This window comes from Ursus americanus, chromosome 8 (genome assembly GCF_024610735.1).
Source record: "Ursus americanus isolate L20-20 chromosome 8, mUrsAme1.1.p, whole genome shotgun sequence".
NCBI lineage: Eukaryota > Metazoa > Chordata > Mammalia > Carnivora > Ursidae > Ursus > Ursus americanus.
Window position 1 is genome coordinate 54,570,508 of NC_142134.1, and position 17,340 is coordinate 54,587,847.

Below are 17,340 nucleotides of genomic sequence, written 5' to 3' on the forward strand. Positions count from 1 at the left end.
TGCCTGGCTGATCAATGTACTACCATTTGGAGAAGCTAGACTAGGAACTAAATAGCTTTTCATATTGGTTGTCAGACATTCTTTTAAATATCTTGTTATATGTTATGACAGATGGATGAGAAACAGCTTTCAGTAATCAGAAGATCAAGCCAGCAATTTGAATCTACCAGGAGGGGAAAATCACCTATGTACAACAGGTGCTGTTCTCAGCTTCAGATTTTTCAAGGAGAGCTCTGTATCACATCAGAAATAAAATGGGGTTCATGCTCTCTGTGGTAACAATGACCATGGAATACAAATCCTTTATTATAAAACAACCGCTTCCCCTGTTTTCCCAATTTACGGTGAATAGAGAGCTCCCTAAGTTCAAGTGGGAACACTGTTCTTACTATAATCTGTGCCAGTGAAGGTATTATTTATAAGGAAGTCACTAAAGCAGAGTCTTTATCTAAGAATTTGCAGGCCTTCTGCTTCTTATTCTAGAAATAGCCACATCCCTGAGACATCCTGGACATAAGCACCAGACCTCAGTTGCACAGGTCATTGCTTGGTTCCAATTCCCCAGGGAGTTGTCTTAATCAGCAGCAGCCTGCCCTGTTCTAACTAGCCCAATTAGGATTAAGAAAGAAGGGGAAATTTCTTGCCTCAAAGAACAGTCATGCAAACTTCAGCGGGTTGGCAAGGCATCTGAAGTGCAGCCCACCAAGAGGGAGTCACAGTTCTGGACCTGAGAATTTTTAATTTTAGCTCTTTTTCAGTGGGAGTTCTACAGCTGTGGCTATGATTTTTTTAAATGCTTTAATTTGATGTAACAGTGATTATGCTCTAATCGCTTTCCTGCTTGATGAAATCCTAGCCTCCTGTGGAAAGATGTGTGTATTGGAGTCTTATTCAGAATTCTGCTCTATTACTCTTTAAAAAATTAAGGTCACAACATGTCAAAAATAAAAGAATTTTTCTATATTTTCCCTTCCTAAATACTATTTCCAAACAAGGAAATAAAAGTGTCATGAAAATATGTTGGAAACGGTATTTGTTGTCGGGAGAAAAAAAAAATTAATGACTCCATTTCCCTAAGTCAAATGTGACGTCATTGTCCCATTTGCAGGATGCCAACACATTTTATCTCACCTTCCTATTGAGCTGATTAGAACAAGTAGATTAGTGAAGGATAACACAGAGTTGGTTCATTGAAACATCTCATACATGAGGCTTTACAATAGCCCAGATGCAATGACCATGACATTGAGTATAGATAAACCAAGGAGATAATTGTGGAAGGAATCATGAGGTTTGAGGAGGAGGGCCAGCATGAGGGCTTCTCAACTATCAGGGAAAACCCCAATAAGTATCAACCTGGTGAATGAAAAACTGCACCAGAGGAATCCAACTGGTTTGGGGTCAATAGTTTAGTTGACTAAGTGCTGGCAAACTTTTTATATTTAGATAATAAATAATTAGGCTTTATAGTCCATATAGTGTCTTTTGCATCTACCCATCTCTGTCAACATAGCATGTAAATGAATGACATAGCTCTCTGTCAGTAAAACTTTATTTACAAAAGCAGGTGTTAGGCCAGATTTGACCAGCTGGTCTTAGTTTGCTGACCTAGTACCTGAAAGAGTCAGGCTGGGTGGGGAGAGGCATAAATCTTGTCAAAGACAAAGTAGAGTGGCTAGCGAGGACTTAGGTTTGGAGTCACAAGAAATTGGGTCAGTTACTGCAATCACAATGTAATTTCAGAATAGAATCAGTGGTAAGACAGATAAGCAGAGCATATCTGACAGATAAACAGCTTCTTAGACACCCCCCTGCTCTGACTGAAAGAACTGTTACCCAAATCTGGGTGATAGTGGATATACCAATAGGGGCCATCTCATGGAGTCCAAAAGTAACTATAATTATGGCAACCCTAGAAGAACGTCAGAATGGGAACTTGACAAACATTTTATAAGTAATAGAATAAGAAAATTACAAATTTAGCCTGAGCAAAATAAAGCAAAATACATATTCAAATGCTAGTTATATTACTTGAGAAATTAATTATTGTCTGTGAGCTGAGCCTCATGCACAGTTTTACCTTTTGAGTAAACGGGTAAGAAGAGTTCTTAAGTCAGAAAGTACTATAAAGGCAAACATGAGATCCAAAATATTTTTAATCCAGTCTTTGGACTCACCAAGTCCCCCAGTAAAAAGTTAAAGCCATTATTGTTATTATTTTTGTGTGTGTGAAATCAGCTTCTATTGCACTTAAAAACACTGTCGTGTTCTACTCAATATTTTAAAACTGTTGTGTTGTATGAAGTGGTCTTCTGAAAGAGTTCTTTTACGAAAAGGATAAATAGAAAGTAGATGTAGACTCTGTAAATTCACTTGTATTTAGATTTAGAGCAAATACCAAATTCTTTTCCAATTAGAATATGACCATTATGACATTTTATGACTATTTGATTGCTTTTTCTTCCTCTTTTTGTTCCTTTCCTTCATTTTCTTTTTGCATGGTAATAGGAAAGGAAAGAGTAGGGAACTTCATTGGGGCAAATGAAGTGCTTCATTTTTAAATTAAATACAGAATAATCTCTAATGATATAGAGCAGATTAGGGAAAGGGAAACCAGGGGGAAAAATCCTCCTCTGACACTGCGCAAAATTAATAGAAGAACTAAAATTTGGGTGGTAGTAAAGACTTAAAGTATGTTAGGACATATGTTTTACTCAAGGCTTGTGGGCAGTCCAGTCCTGAAACTTCCTTTAAATTGCATGTCATTGATTTAGTCATAGCAACTAGATACTCAATAATAACAACAATAGCAGATAAAATTGAGTCCTTGCATTATATTCAGGCTACACAGATTAATTTAATACTCAACTTGTATTTAAGAAATAGGAATCATGATTACTCGCATTTTATAGATGGAGAAAACTGACATACAAACAGGTTATGTAATTTGAGAAAAGTGACACAGTAAATAGCCTAGTCAAAAGTTTCACCCAGAGGTTCCGGTTCCAGAGCCCAGTTACTTATCTCAAGGATACAGGGGTGCTTTCCATTTTCATGGAGCTACTCCTAGACCAATGTTACAAACTTTTTCCAGGTTGCCTGAGATTTTTTTTTTCTTTTGGTTTTAGCACTGAAAACCCTGCCCTTTGGTCTCAAGCAAACCAGGACAATTACGCTAACAAACTGTACATACGTGAAATATGCTCTGTAGAAGAAAGCAAAGACCTCAAGCTATCAAAATAGCTGTCACAAGATCTATTCAGCAATGTTCAGGCATTCTGATCAGAAGAGAACTGTCCATACCATCACGAAGTGCATTTAAACTTAATTTCAATGCAATTACAAACCTTAGTTTAGCTGCAATCAGAAACCCTAGTTTAGATGCAATTTTGGCAGAATTGGTTAATTGCCTTCCCTACTAAACAGGAAGGAGCTAAAAAAGAGCAAGAGGTGAAACTGACAGAAAAGACACTAAAAATCTATAAGGACAAAGTCTGAAGACATTTAAGGACACTAATGACACTTAATTGTGCATTAGTTAGGTACATTTTGTCAGTGACAGAAGACCAACTTGAACCAACTGCAGTAATAAGAGAAATTTCTCTGAAGTACTTGCAATAGGGGGATAGAGGCCATTAGAGCTTGCTTCCTCTCATCATTGTTTCTCTTTGTGGTGCCCTTATCGCTCAGGCTGCCTCTCTCTTTGTGTTTCAAAACATGAAACCAATAGCTCCTAAATATGGTGTCTTTAGCCATAGGGACTTAAGCCGTAGGGAAAAGAAATGATTATTTTAATAAAAAATTTAAAAGCACTAGGAATTTTACCCATTTGCCTAGTTTGGATCTTGCAAACGTATGTGTGAATCAATAATCTGTGGCCAGAGTTGGGGTCATGTAAGAGCATGGCAGTCTTGTAGGAATCATGTTGATGGGGTGAGAAAGGCATTTTTCAGAAGGAGGGGACCCTATGTCCATACAGTCCTCTGTTTGGCTGGATAGCATACTTCCACATCTACTTTCAACCAATTCTCAACACATATTCTTTCTTGCTTTTCTTTCTGTACATAGATCATCAAAATGTCACCATTAGTATATTTTAAATATTCCACATATAACCACAAAATCTCTTCCTCCTCTACAATCAGGAAAAAATTAAACACTCCCCAGCTATGATTTTTACAGAATTGTTATTTATAAAAATATACTAAGCCTGACAAACAGGAGGGTGGGAGTGGGATATCATGGGTTTACTCTTCTCCAAGTTTAGACTCGCTGTGTGATATCATAGCTTAAGTCAAGGCCTCCTCAAGTTACTTTGCATCATGCCCAGATCACACCTCAAACAGTACTTCTATCAGTACTAATAAATTTAACAAGCCAAGATGCCCAGTGTGCAATGTTAGAGAAAAACTTAGAACAAACTCCCACTTAAAAAGAGAGAAGGAAAGTTAACAACAGGCTCAATATGTCTTGATCCATTAGAATACAAACTCCATAAGGACAGGATTTTTGTTTGTTTAACTGATTTAGTCCCAGAATACAACACATGATAGGCACCAATATGTAACTGTTAAGTAGATGATTGTCCTTTTCTTGTTTCTTTCTCTGCAAGTACCGTGTGTTCCTTGGTCAACTGATATGACTGCCTGAGATCCTATTCACTGTTCTGGCTATTGCCTTGAGAGAGAAAAGAAGTATATTGAAATCATTATGATACTGAGCGGTGAAATGCCCTTTCTGTTGATTGAAATGGATAATCATTATTCAAAAGTTGAATATCCACAGTCAGTCTTCTGCTATATGTGTCTTCATTTCCTAATTGAAGTCTTCAGTTCCTGAAAGTATAGCTATGACCCAAAGAAGTAGCAACCAACTCTCTGAGTTACAAGGTTCATGCAAGGTTTCCTTCTATACTCTTCTTAGCTTTCGATAGATAGTAGATAGAAAATGCTACCTCTGAAATTCAGGCATTTGGCATTTGTCAGCATTCAGAGAATCTGGTAAGGAGCACAGATTTCCAATAATGCTGTAAATGTCATAATATGGTTCTTGTTAGGTGTGCCGATGGGTTTATTGAATGTCTTGGGGATATCACTTTTTTTTTTTAAATCTCCAAAAGCAGAGATAAAGATGAAGCTATAAATGTCATTCGTGGCTATATAAGGCTGAGTTAATATGCTCCTGTGCTACTTTGCTTTAAGAAATCACGACTTTACCCCTCTCAGTTAGTGTGGCTTTGATAATGCCGACACCTCCTTCTGGACTCCGTGCAAGGTATGTGGCCCAAGGCCAGTCCAGCAAAGTAGTTCACAACCTGGCCGCAGTTATTGATTCAAGAATGGGCCTGTGACCCAGTTGAGCCAGTAACAGTGATTTCTGGGGCTGTTTTTCTGGACTGAAGGGAAAAATAGGACTCTTTTCTCTGGAAATATTAGTAACCCTAGTGCTTGCAGGGATCATATTCGGCAACAAAGGAAAAACAGTCCTATGAATGAAGATCCCCCAGAGATGAAGACGGAGACCTGATGACATACTTTGTACCCTGAATAGGACATGTCTTAAGTTAAATCTATCCTGGAATTTTCAGTTGTATATGCCTCCAAATTTCCTTTTGACAGAAACTAGATATTGTTTGGTAGAACTTACGTTTTCAACCAAAATGTTCCAAAAGAGCTTTTCATTATAGCAATTTGAGATAAGAATATGTAGTGAAATATTCATAAAACTCTTTGAACACTTCATGAAAAAGTTTGTATTGTTGGTATAAGAACTCTGAAATATAAACATCTGTAAGGTACAAATATTATACAAGCAGAAATGCTAAAGAACGAGTCATAAAGATAGAATGACATACTCAAAAAATTACAGTTCTCAACTGAAACAGATTCCATTTAGAATAATAGCTTTAAAATCTCTCTAGAATTCCAGCAATACTCAGATCAATGTATAAAATAGTGAGTTTTCTCAAATCATGTATAATATTTATACTTATTATTTATACAAATGTTCTTAAAATTAACTTTGACTTACGATTTTTAGAAATCATAGGTACAATTTCTTGGTGACTTTCAGGTGATGATCATGTATGATACAGTTTCCTTAATAATAAGTGAAATTTCTCATTTCAAAGTATGAAAACAGAATTTTGAGTCTGGCAATAATTTCAATATAGCAATAGGGAAAGTAGTTCTTTTTCATCAAAAGATAGAGAAAGATGATTGACTCTCAAGCTTATGGTAAGTGTGCAGACGTTTAACTAATGAGGCAAAGTTCAGTGTATGTATCTTTTGTGAGTATTAACAATTTGCTTGTGAATCTTTGTGTGTGGGATCATACTTATTTACTAAAGCTAAGAAATCAGTTGAGTAGCTTAACCCGAATGGCCTATTAGAATGTAGCTTAAGTACATAGTTCGCAGGATGATAGCTTTTATCAGGCGTGTCTAATAAATTTAAAAGCTTTTTTCTTTATTAAATAGACACTTATAAACAAAAGAAATTTTGGGGGAATCATGGACTCTCTCAATTCCTTTTCTTCTCTTTTTTAAACTAAGCCTAGTGGACATCGTGGGATGGTTACCAAAATCTATAGTAATAGAACTGACAGTATAATTACAAGATAGAGAATAAATTAATGGAAAACAAGATAAATTTGTTCTGTGGTTTCAGTAGATCTGAAGGCCATAAGAAAATACTTAAATAAATCTTTCTTATTGGTAATAAGCAAACCCACACTAGTAGATAATAAAAATGACAAAGATATATTTAGCATAGGACAAATACGTTTGCTAATATTGCCTTGTGAATAGCACCAATTTCAGTATTCCTCAAGCATGTTTTGTGAAATGAGATTTACACGAGATTTGGCAGTGCATAAATTACTCTAGAGGCAAAAGGTATAAATTTGTGGAGCTATATTAACAGTTTCAGAACAACCGCACATTTTTAATAAAGTGGTGTGGTGCTGCACTGAATTCTGTTCTGTTCTGGCCAAAAGAAGTCTAGGCATCTCTTGTAAACAACCTCTGATGGTTAGCGTTTCACTAGGCACTGAATGAAATGAAGATTTAAGAGTTCAAAAAAGGAGCCATTGCTACAGACCAAATTCTGACCTGAGTTTTAGGCAGGAGACATGGGGTATAGCCTTGCTTCTCCTCCCAACCAAATATGTGTCTCCAAATTGGATATATCTTAAACTATCTGAGAACAGTTTTGCTTTGTTTTGTTTTAAATCAACTGTAATATGGGACTAAAGCTCTCTTAAGGTCATTCCTGTCTTTAAAATTCTATAATTTTATTATATTTTACCTTCCCTGGGAAACAAAAAAATCTAATTGATGGAAAATAGGCTCATGCATGTATCAGCTACAAATATATAGAACACAGTTTTTTTATGATCAATTATGGATATTGAATCTGTACGTTATTTTAGAAGAAATGGTACAGAGTCCTAAAAATTCTTAGACTCACAACTCACAACTGGAAGAGCTAGTCTAGAACCCAGATCTTTCGGGGAGTACACATAACACTCCATTGGCAATCCAACCAAAAAGCGAAGGACAAAATTGAATCATAAACAGAATCAAACTGTTAAATGTCACCAACATGTTTGTATTATATTCATTCACTTTTTTCTTTTTACTTTATTGAAATTCAATTTATTAACATGTAGTGTATCCTTAGTTTCAGAGGTAGAGTTCAGTGATTCATCAGTTGCCTCTAGCCTCCAGTGCTCATCATATCACTTGTCCTCCTTAATGCCCGTCACCCAGTTACCCCATCCCCTACCCCTCTCCCCTCCAACAACCCTCAGTCTGTTTCCTAGAGTGAAGAGTCTCTGATGGTTTGTCTCCCTCTCTCATTTCATCTTATTTTATTCACTTTTAAAAATTTATTTTACCAGGGCACCTGGCTGGCTCAGTCAGAAAAACATGTGACTCTTGATATCAGGGATGTAAGTTCAAGCCCCATGTTGGGTGTAGAGATTACTAAAAAACAAAATCTTAAAAAAATTGTTTATTACCTACAAATACATTTTGCTGCAAACTCAGAAACGGTTAAGAAGTAGATAGTGCTACTTTTTCAGTGAGGTGAGTGACATCACCTTTTCTTACCAGTGGAACTTATTTCAGCATCTGAAAATACAACCTTAAAATGTCTATAAGCCAGGAGTTAGGATGTGAGAAGCTATATTTATAACAGAATGTCTAAGAGATTCCTTCATCTCTCTAGGTAATCTCAAGTTTGTTTCTGGATCAATCTGACAGCCAGAAAGTGGCACAATTTCACTACATTTTTCACCATTTATATCATAGCTTTTATTGTAGCATTCATGTAGGAATTTTTAAAAAACTGTCTTATTGTAATCTCTATCATAGAGATATACTTGGGGTCACTTACCCAAATAAACATACAGGGAAGATTTTTGTTCCAGACCATTTTCAGAAAGTTTATTGATCCTAAGTAACCAGCATATTTTTGTTTTATGGACCATGCTAACCTTATAAAAGATATTTCTCTTTTGTTTAGGCAGCTAGTATACTTTGTCAAATTTCTTGCCCACTTTGAATTATTATGCATAAAACTTGCCTCTAAGGCTTGTCTTTCTGTGCACAGCACACTTTGACACCATTTCACTATTTTTCCATAGTTCTCTTCTCACAGATTTTTTTTTACTATTATGTTATTGTAATTTCATGTTTTTTAGTAAAGTCTTCATTTCTTAAAGGAATCGTTGAACACTACAACAAAAACTTATGATGTACCATATGCTGGCTAACTGAATATAATAAAAAAATGCTTCATAATACTTGGAGTCTTGTTTACGAAAAATCCTATACACAGGTGGTTAAAAGTCCAAGAATGGCCATGAAGACACAACACTGATAAATTTTGATGGTGGGCAAGAAAATAGGACAGATACAGAAAATGAGAGTGTCCTTTGTCAGGATACGAATAAATTGTTTTCTTTGGTGCTCTTTGGTGAGGAAGGGAGGAACATGACACTCAGAAGTGAACTGTAAGAAGGCCGGAAGTAAGCTGTACCCAACCATTTTGCCTGGACTTGATTCTGTCTCTTCAAAACTCAGTATTGTAGGACATCTTGGGTTTTCCCCACACTAAAATTTTCTTATTACCTCCATTTTAGGAAGAATTTTGGTAAATATATGGTTGCCTAAAATGATGTAGGAAGTCAAAGCATATGATAAAAAATAATTTCACATAACCACATGGATGGAACTAGAGGGTATTTATGCTAAGCAAAATAAGTCAGTCAGAGAAAGACAAATACCATATGATTTCACTTATATGTGGGATTTAAGAAACAAAACAGATGACAATGGGGAAGGAAAGGAAAAATAAAATAAGACAAAAACAGAGAGGGAGACAAATCATAAGAGATTCTGAACTATAGGAAACAAACTGAGGGTTGCTGAGGGGAGCTGGGTGGGGGAATGGGGTAACTGGGTGATGGGCATTAAGGAGGGCACTTGATATAATGAGCATTGGGTGTTGTATGCAACTGATGAATCACTAAATTCTACTTCTGAAACTAATAATACAGTGTATGTTAATTAAATTGAATTTAAATAAAATGTTTAAAAAATAATTGCACATATAGCTGTTCTTTTCAAACATTAGAACTTTGGAAAGATCTCCTGATCATGATAAGGGTCACTAATAGAACTTTTTTGAAATACAAGAAAGAAACATTTCACCTACTGAATAATTTGAACATTTTCTTATGGATCTGATTTCTTGGTATCCTGAAGTCATTTTAAGGAAATTAAACGAAACTTAAATATCTTGCATGTTCATGTATAATCGTCAGTTCACCATCATGTAATATTCATTAGTCATTGTACTGATTATCTATTGCCACATGAATGCTACATAACAGACAACTCATTAGAGACATAAAGTAGCTCATGTGGTTGCGTGGTTTAGCTAATTCAGCCCAGGGTCACACATGCATCCACACCCAGGCATCTGGGCTCCTAGATAGATGTATGTGGGAGTTGTCTGGTTGCTGGCTGATCTAGGATGGCCTTGACCGGGATGATGTCAGTGAGCCGGCACTGCTCCACATATCTTTTATTCTCTGGTAGTCCAGCCCTGGCACGTTCTTATAACAATAGCAGAGATGCAAAAGTAGGCAAGACCAACTGAAAAAACATCTTTGAAACTGACTTTGTTCACATTTACTGACTTCCTGCTGACCAAAGCAAGCCTCACAGCTGAGGCTAGAATTGGAGTAGAAGGGCACTACAAAGTTACATGGTAGAGAGTATGAATACAGGGAAAGGTGGAAAATTAGGGCCATTTTGCAACTAATGTCACACCGAGTTTGTATCTTAGCTACTTCATAGTACTGGAGGGTGATATAGTCTATGCTTTCATAGGATTCCTGGATCTTGTAACGCATAATTTACTTATTAATATTCCCAATGGGAGAAGAATTTCTTGATCTTATTAGTGCTTTCGAAATGAATATTGCCTGTACTCTTCTCCCTATCTGTCCATGCAGGAATTTGGAGGGAGGTGAGTTTCATTTGGCTCTTTTCTTCGTGACTTGAAGGATTAACTGACGTTATTTAATGACAAGTATAGAGTAATGTTCTCTTGCACCCAGGAATGTTATAAGGAGATAAAAGTAAAAATGAAATGACAAAGGAAATGAGCCAGAAAATAAGACCTCTGAACAATTAAAATTCAGCACCCAAACTAAACAAGTGAGAATCTTTTAGGTAGATAGTATAAATTCAGCGTATTATAGATTTTAAAAGAAAACATTTTGAGGTTTCTTATCGTCATGAACAGCTGCTAGACCTCCAAATGGAATTTCCTAATGAGTGTAGAAACAAAATCTGTTTCTTTATTTCCCAGATACCCTGCATTCGCCTGGCTACTCACCAACACGTATCAGCTGCTCTTTGCTATTTTGCAACCACCTGGTCTTATTGCTGACATTTGAATTTGGAAGGAGTACATGCTTCTTTCTAAATATTCCAGATATTATCCCCCATTTATACTGTACCTGGCTTCAGGATTGATTGTAATAGAAATGTCAAAAGCTGCCTGGTCTTTCTATGAGATACAATAAAGTGCTTAGAGTGTCTTGAGGGGTCTATGGCAGCCAATCTCCCTTCCTTCTATATTTGTCAGTAGTGTGGAGATTGAGAAGCTTAACTCTACATTTCCAAAACCCTTTTGCAGTGAGGGCTCTTGATTTCATTTAGTTTATCTGATTAGGTTGGAACATGGGAGGAAGCAGAGCCATACTTCTATGACTGCTGCTATGACTGCTGGAAAAGTTTGGTTAGGAAGGCTCTGGAATTTTTCGCAGCTACTTTAGCTGGAGATCAATTCCAGGAGCCATGGTGAACTATCAGGTGTTGGAAGTTTCAGTGAACACTCATCAGGTGCTGGAAATATAGATTTAAGCTTCCTAGTCCCCTCACTACTGACAAACACAGAAGGAAAGGAGCATGTCTCAATGAGACCCTCCAAGCACGTCCTCGTCCTCGTGCCTTGTCAGGTGTGTGAATTAAGAGGCAGGGTGTGGTAGTTAAATATTGACTTCCTGGCTCCTGGAGGGAAGCTAAGGCTGCGTATTTGTGGAGCTAGTAGTTCCTGGGGTGAGTTCCCACTCTCACATTTGTTACAGTCGAGATAGCAGCTCTCACGGTGAGCTAGTTTTGTAGTGTTGTTGTGGACCTCATTCCTAGAGGACTAGCTTCTCAGCCTTCCAGTGATTTTGTCAGCATTTAATTCTCTTTATTAAATGTCATTCTGTTTAAAATACAGTCAAACCTTGAACAACACAAGTTTGAATTCTGCGGGTCCACTTTTACACGGATTTTTTACGGTATAGTACTGTAGATGTATTTTCTCATACGAATTTCTTAGTAATATTTTCTTTTCTCTAGCTTATTTTACTGTAAGAATACATACACAATATGTGTTAATAGACTATGTTGTCCGTAAGGCTTGCAGCCAACAGTAGGCTATTAGTAGTTTTGGGGGACTCAAAAGTTATACGGGGATTTCTGACTGCATGGGATGGAGGGGATCAGCGCCCTTAACCCCTGCGTTGTTCAAGGGTCAACTGTCGCTAGCTTTCTTTCTATTATTTGCAACTGAATCCTGACATTATACAATCATGCTAAAACCTGAGACATTGAATTAGTTACCTGCTTGCCTGGCCACCAAAAGTAAAATGTAAGATACAGATTCATGCTATTACTTCATTAATTTTTATTACTTTTTAAAAATTTTTGTTTATTGCTCTTTAAAATTACTAAATATTTCAAGGTCATAAAGTATGAAAAATAATGTAACAGATCTGGGTTATGCACTCTAAGATTGATCAAATTTTGACATTTGGATATATATATTTTTTATAGATAGATCCAGTTAACTTATTTTAACTTATATCTGTTTTTCCATTGGCTGATTATACCATTTCCCTACTGAGATTGTTTCCAAGGAGTGATTTTCTAATAACATCTCAAAATCAATATGCTAATCATTGAATTTGTAATGTTCCCTGACCTTTCACAAGGGGTCCTATAATTGATCTCCTTGATTTTTGCCAATGGCATTTACATCTCCAGTCCTTTCAGCTTCAAAACTTTGGGATCATTACTTTCATTATTGATCAATTCATTGAACACTGGATTTTTTTTTGTCAGCCACTATGTCTGTGTTAAAATGTCATCTCCAAAGAAAGGTATTCCTAAAGTAGCTTCCCCACCCCCTTGCTCAACTTACTATAGCAACAGGCTCTTCCTTTCAGAACATTTATCATAATGTATAATCAATATTTATTTATATTCTGGTTTATTCTTTGTGTCTTCTTCAATCAGCTGCAAGATCTGCAAAATTTGGGACTAGGTCTTTATATCTAGTATGAGCGTTAGAACATGGTTGGGGCTCAGGAGATATTTAAATGAATGAATGAATGTGTTTTATAGCCCATTGCATTGTAAATTCAACCAGTCACATTCTAAAGAATTCTTCTTCTTCAAAACATCAATAATATAAATATAAGCATGGCACATTTACAAAGAAAAGAAATACAGCAAGAAAGAAATGCCTTTAGAGCTTAGCACATTGGTCATATGTTTAAAATCATAACCATTAGAAATGATAAATATGCATGTAAAGTGTTCCTTTTATTTTTACCGTAGGATAAATGACCCAAGATAAAAATCACTTCGTCAAATATGTGACCTATTAATTATAGCAGTAGCTTAAAATTTTCACATGAATAGTTTCCTATTAATAGCGTGGATTAAAAAATAAGCAGAATTTGAAATACATAAGAAAAATACAAAAGTAATATAGACACCTAGGTATCCACCACCAAGATTAAACGGATGCTAACATTTTGCCGTAAGTGCATTGACTCTGTCTTTGAAAGTGAAAAATAATACAGATTCCGTTAACCCCTCCTTCTTGGTTTCCTTTCCTCCCCACCAGTAACCCATATTTTAAAGTTGTGTATCTTTCCCGTGATGTCATCATGTATATAAAAAGCATATATAACTGTTTTTGTGTGTGTATGCTAGGGCCCTTATTTGAGAAACAAATACATAATTACAAAACAAAGTTAGATGCAAAAGTGAGTATTTGTGTAGAAGGAAAAAATTATCACGACATATTTAAAAATGTAAAGACCTGGTAAATATCACAAGTATTTCACAATCCACAAAAGTATTATATTTTAAAATAAATTGCCTGATCTACCTCTGTAATACGTTTCTCTACATTTGTGACCACTTAGTCTTAGATCACCTCTTCCCATGACACCACTTTTTTTTTTTTAAAGATTTTATTTATTTAATTTGTCAGAGAGAGAGAGAGCACAAGCAGAGGGAGTGGCAGGCAGAGGGAGAAGCAGGCTCCCCGCTGAGCAGGGAGCCTGATACAGCACTCGATTCCAGGACTCTGGGATTATGACCTCAGCCCAAGGCAGACGCTTAACCAACTGAGCCACCCAGGTGTACCAGACACTGCTTTTTAAATTTTTTTTAAATCATTTTTATAGAGCAATTAGAAAATTGTTATCCTTCTAGCATGGGTGAACTAAATTTATTTTATTATTGATAGCTGGAGTGTATTAAACTTACTATTTCATATGTGGCTTCCTTGTTATCGCCCTGATACAGGGTTTTGCTCAATATATGCAAGGATTCAGGAGGGAGGGGCCCTTGCCAGTGGAGGTCGTTAGCTTCGCTGGAGGGCAGCAGCTGCAGCTGAGGGACTGATTGACCTGTCTCCAAAAGGTAAGGCACGCTTATTGCTTCACCATCTTACTTCCTACTTCGTTAGTTAAAAGAAAGAAATGTAAATATTTTACTACCCAAGTATGCATGTCATTGATAATTTCTCTCTGTATTGCCTACCCTTCCATATCCTAAAACTAAAAATTTTATGTTTAACCATGCGTTAATACTCGGAAAAAAAAAAAATCCTGCCTGGAAAGAGGTCTATGCAAATGAAAGCTGCCAAAACGTAAGGTTCATTTAACTCCATTTTAAATCTCCCTTCATCTGTGTGTGGTCATAGTTTACATACATGGGTTCATTTTGTATTTTTAAAAGTCTTTGTGGTTCAACTTTAATTTTTGAGATTATACATGTTGATGCATGTAGATACAATCTGTTTACTTTGCCATCAAGTATTCCATTGTACTAACCAACACCATTTAATTTTTCTGTTCTTTTTCCAAGAGGCATTTAGAGTTTTTCCTATTTGTTTTTGGTATTATGATTAATATTGCAGAAACATTCTTCTACATGTCTCCTTGAACATGTGTGGCACTGTCTCCAGGGTAACCAATTAGAGTAAAATTCAGGGTTAAAAGATGTGCCTCCCTTAAACAAATTGCTAACCAAAATGACTCTATGGTATAATCTTCCAATAACAAGAGTCCTTGTTATGTTTTCATCAATATCTGGTGTTGCCATCCTCATTAATTTTGATAGTCAGCTGTATGTGAGAGGGATTCTTACTATTATCCTTTGCATTTAACTTTTTACCAGTGATGCTGGACTTTTAATACTTATTATTCATTTTTATTTCCTCAACTGTGAATTGTCCACTTGTATTCTTGGATTGTTTTTATTGGGTTTGCATCATTTTTATTTTTATCAGTTTGAGATGTTCATTGTATTTTCTGGTTGCTAATTCTTTATTTGTTATATGGGTTATGAGTATCTTTCATTCTGTGACTTAATCATCTTGGTTTGTTTCTGATCTCTTTTGCCATGTAGAGGTTTTCAATGTAATGTAGCAAAATTTATTTATGTTTTACTATTTGCTTCATGTATGAGAATATTCTCTGTCCTGCCACAGAGATATATTCTCATGTTTGGTTTTTCGTTTTTTGTTTTTTGTTTTTCTTTTCTAAAAGTTTTAGAGTTTTCTTATGAATGCTTTGATGCTTTTGGAATTGAGTTGGGGGTATTATAAACATAAATTATGTGGAAATATTCTCCATATAATTAAAACTGCGTTTGGTTAATATGCCTGCCTTTTGCCATTGATATGTAAAGCCAATTAATTCACTTCATCAGAACTGGAATCCTGACTCTACCCTTACTATGATCTTAGGTAAATTACTTGTGACATTTCTCAGTTTACACAGCTTCAAATAATGCACTACAGAGACAGTGTAAAATTAAATAAGTAAACAAGTATGAAATTTTTAAGTGAGTTCTAGCCATGTATTAAACACCCACTAATAGCACCTTAGTAAATTGTACCATTCTTCCTTTCCTTGATGGTGTTATGCATACTTTGATAACTAAAGGAGTAAGACGGAGGCCAAAATATTACCTTTGTTATTAAAGATAAGTTAACAAGAACAGTTTCTAGGAGCAAACTACTATGCTTATTTATAACCTCAGAATTAGGCAGACTTTTTCACTTACTCATGGGCAAGGTGGAATAGGGCAGACTTTCACACGTGGAAGGCCTGGGTAGGTAAGAATTACCATATTTTGCTAAGATGTTCTTTGAAAATTTTGCATAAGTAAAATTTTATTCGTAAGTGGTATTGAGCTACTCATTTCTTGTACTGCCCTTGTTAAATATTGATATCACGATTATACTGTTTTTTATTTTGGTTTATTTTTCTTGGGAATAATTTGCATAAAACTGGGATCATTTGTGTATTAGAAGTAGGGTAAAATTTCTTTATAAAACCACCTGGACCCATATCAAACTACCACCCACTATGGGGTTTGTGTGTTCTGTGTAGATTCTATTCTATTCTTCATTCTCTTAAATGATGATAAGACTATTCAGTCTTCTATTTGTTCTTCAGTGAGTTTTTGTAAATTATATTCTAACAAATTTTCATTTTATCTAAATTTTCCATTTTAATGGGATAAAATCACTTATAGTATATGATATTTTGAAATCTTTAGTATATCAGTTAATTTCTTTATTCATAGTAACACAGGATATGTCTGTGTATGTGTGTGCACACATTTTCGTGTTCATGTGTGTGCTTGTGTGGGTGCCTCTTTTTTCTTAGACAATCTCACCAGAGTTTTGTTTAATTAATCTTTTCAAAGCATCAACATTTGGATTTTGTTTATTTCTTCTTTGCCTGTTTTTTTCTATTTTCTATTGATATTTATGTCCTGCTTTTATTTTCCTATATTCCCTTTATCTGGTTTCTTTTGTTGGATCCTTATTTCTTATTGATCAGTATTTCTTTACTACAACAAGCATTCAAGGATAAATATTTCCCTCCTATATGGTTTTAGCTGCATCTCACCCAATTTTATATAGTTAAATTTCCATTATATTTTCTATTTTTCCCATGATTTTGTTAGAAGAATGTTAAAGGGAGCACCTGGGTGCCTTAGTCGGTTAAGTGTCTGCCTTATGGACAGCTTCTAGGTTTCTCTGCAGTCCTAAGAACTGGAGGAAGACAATGGCTTTTCAGGTAACACTACAAAGCACGGAGGTGCTTTCAATCTGACAACACCTGAAGTTAGGTTGTACAAGTGTTATATCATTGTTTTTGTTGTTACCTGTTTAGAAACATTCTGGAAAAAGTAAATACTTGGTATTTCCTCAGGGGTTTTTGAGACTGACTGTATATTGCCCTACTGAAGTCACGATGGTACAATTCTGCGGTACAACTAGAAAGTCTCAATCCAACAGATGGTACTAACTAAGCAAAAGTTTGAGGAGGATACAGTTCCAATCTTGGGGGCAAACAGTTGATTTGGCAACCCAAACTAATTAGGCTGTGTAGGAAATAACCATGAAGGAAAGGTGCATTTCACTGGTATTTTAGTTCAGGGTTGACAAGATA

At 35.7% G+C, this 17,340-nt stretch overlaps 1 protein-coding gene across 18 annotated transcripts in view; it reads left to right on the forward strand.

Moving 5' to 3' along the window:
- The window catches only part of ARAP2 (ArfGAP with RhoGAP domain, ankyrin repeat and PH domain 2), a 562,492-nt gene that overhangs the window by 67,339 nt on the left and 477,813 nt on the right, over positions 1 to 17,340 (forward strand). For 17 of the 18 annotated variants that reach the window (XM_087864225.1, XM_087864226.1, XM_087864224.1 and 14 more), the window contains one exon: positions 14,174 to 14,290. The gene's annotated coding sequence lies outside the window, so the exon portion shown is untranslated. Of the gene's footprint in view, positions 1 to 11,154; positions 11,869 to 14,173; positions 14,291 to 17,340 lie in introns of those variants that run through there. The other variant, XM_087864231.1, reaches the window with a different exon arrangement.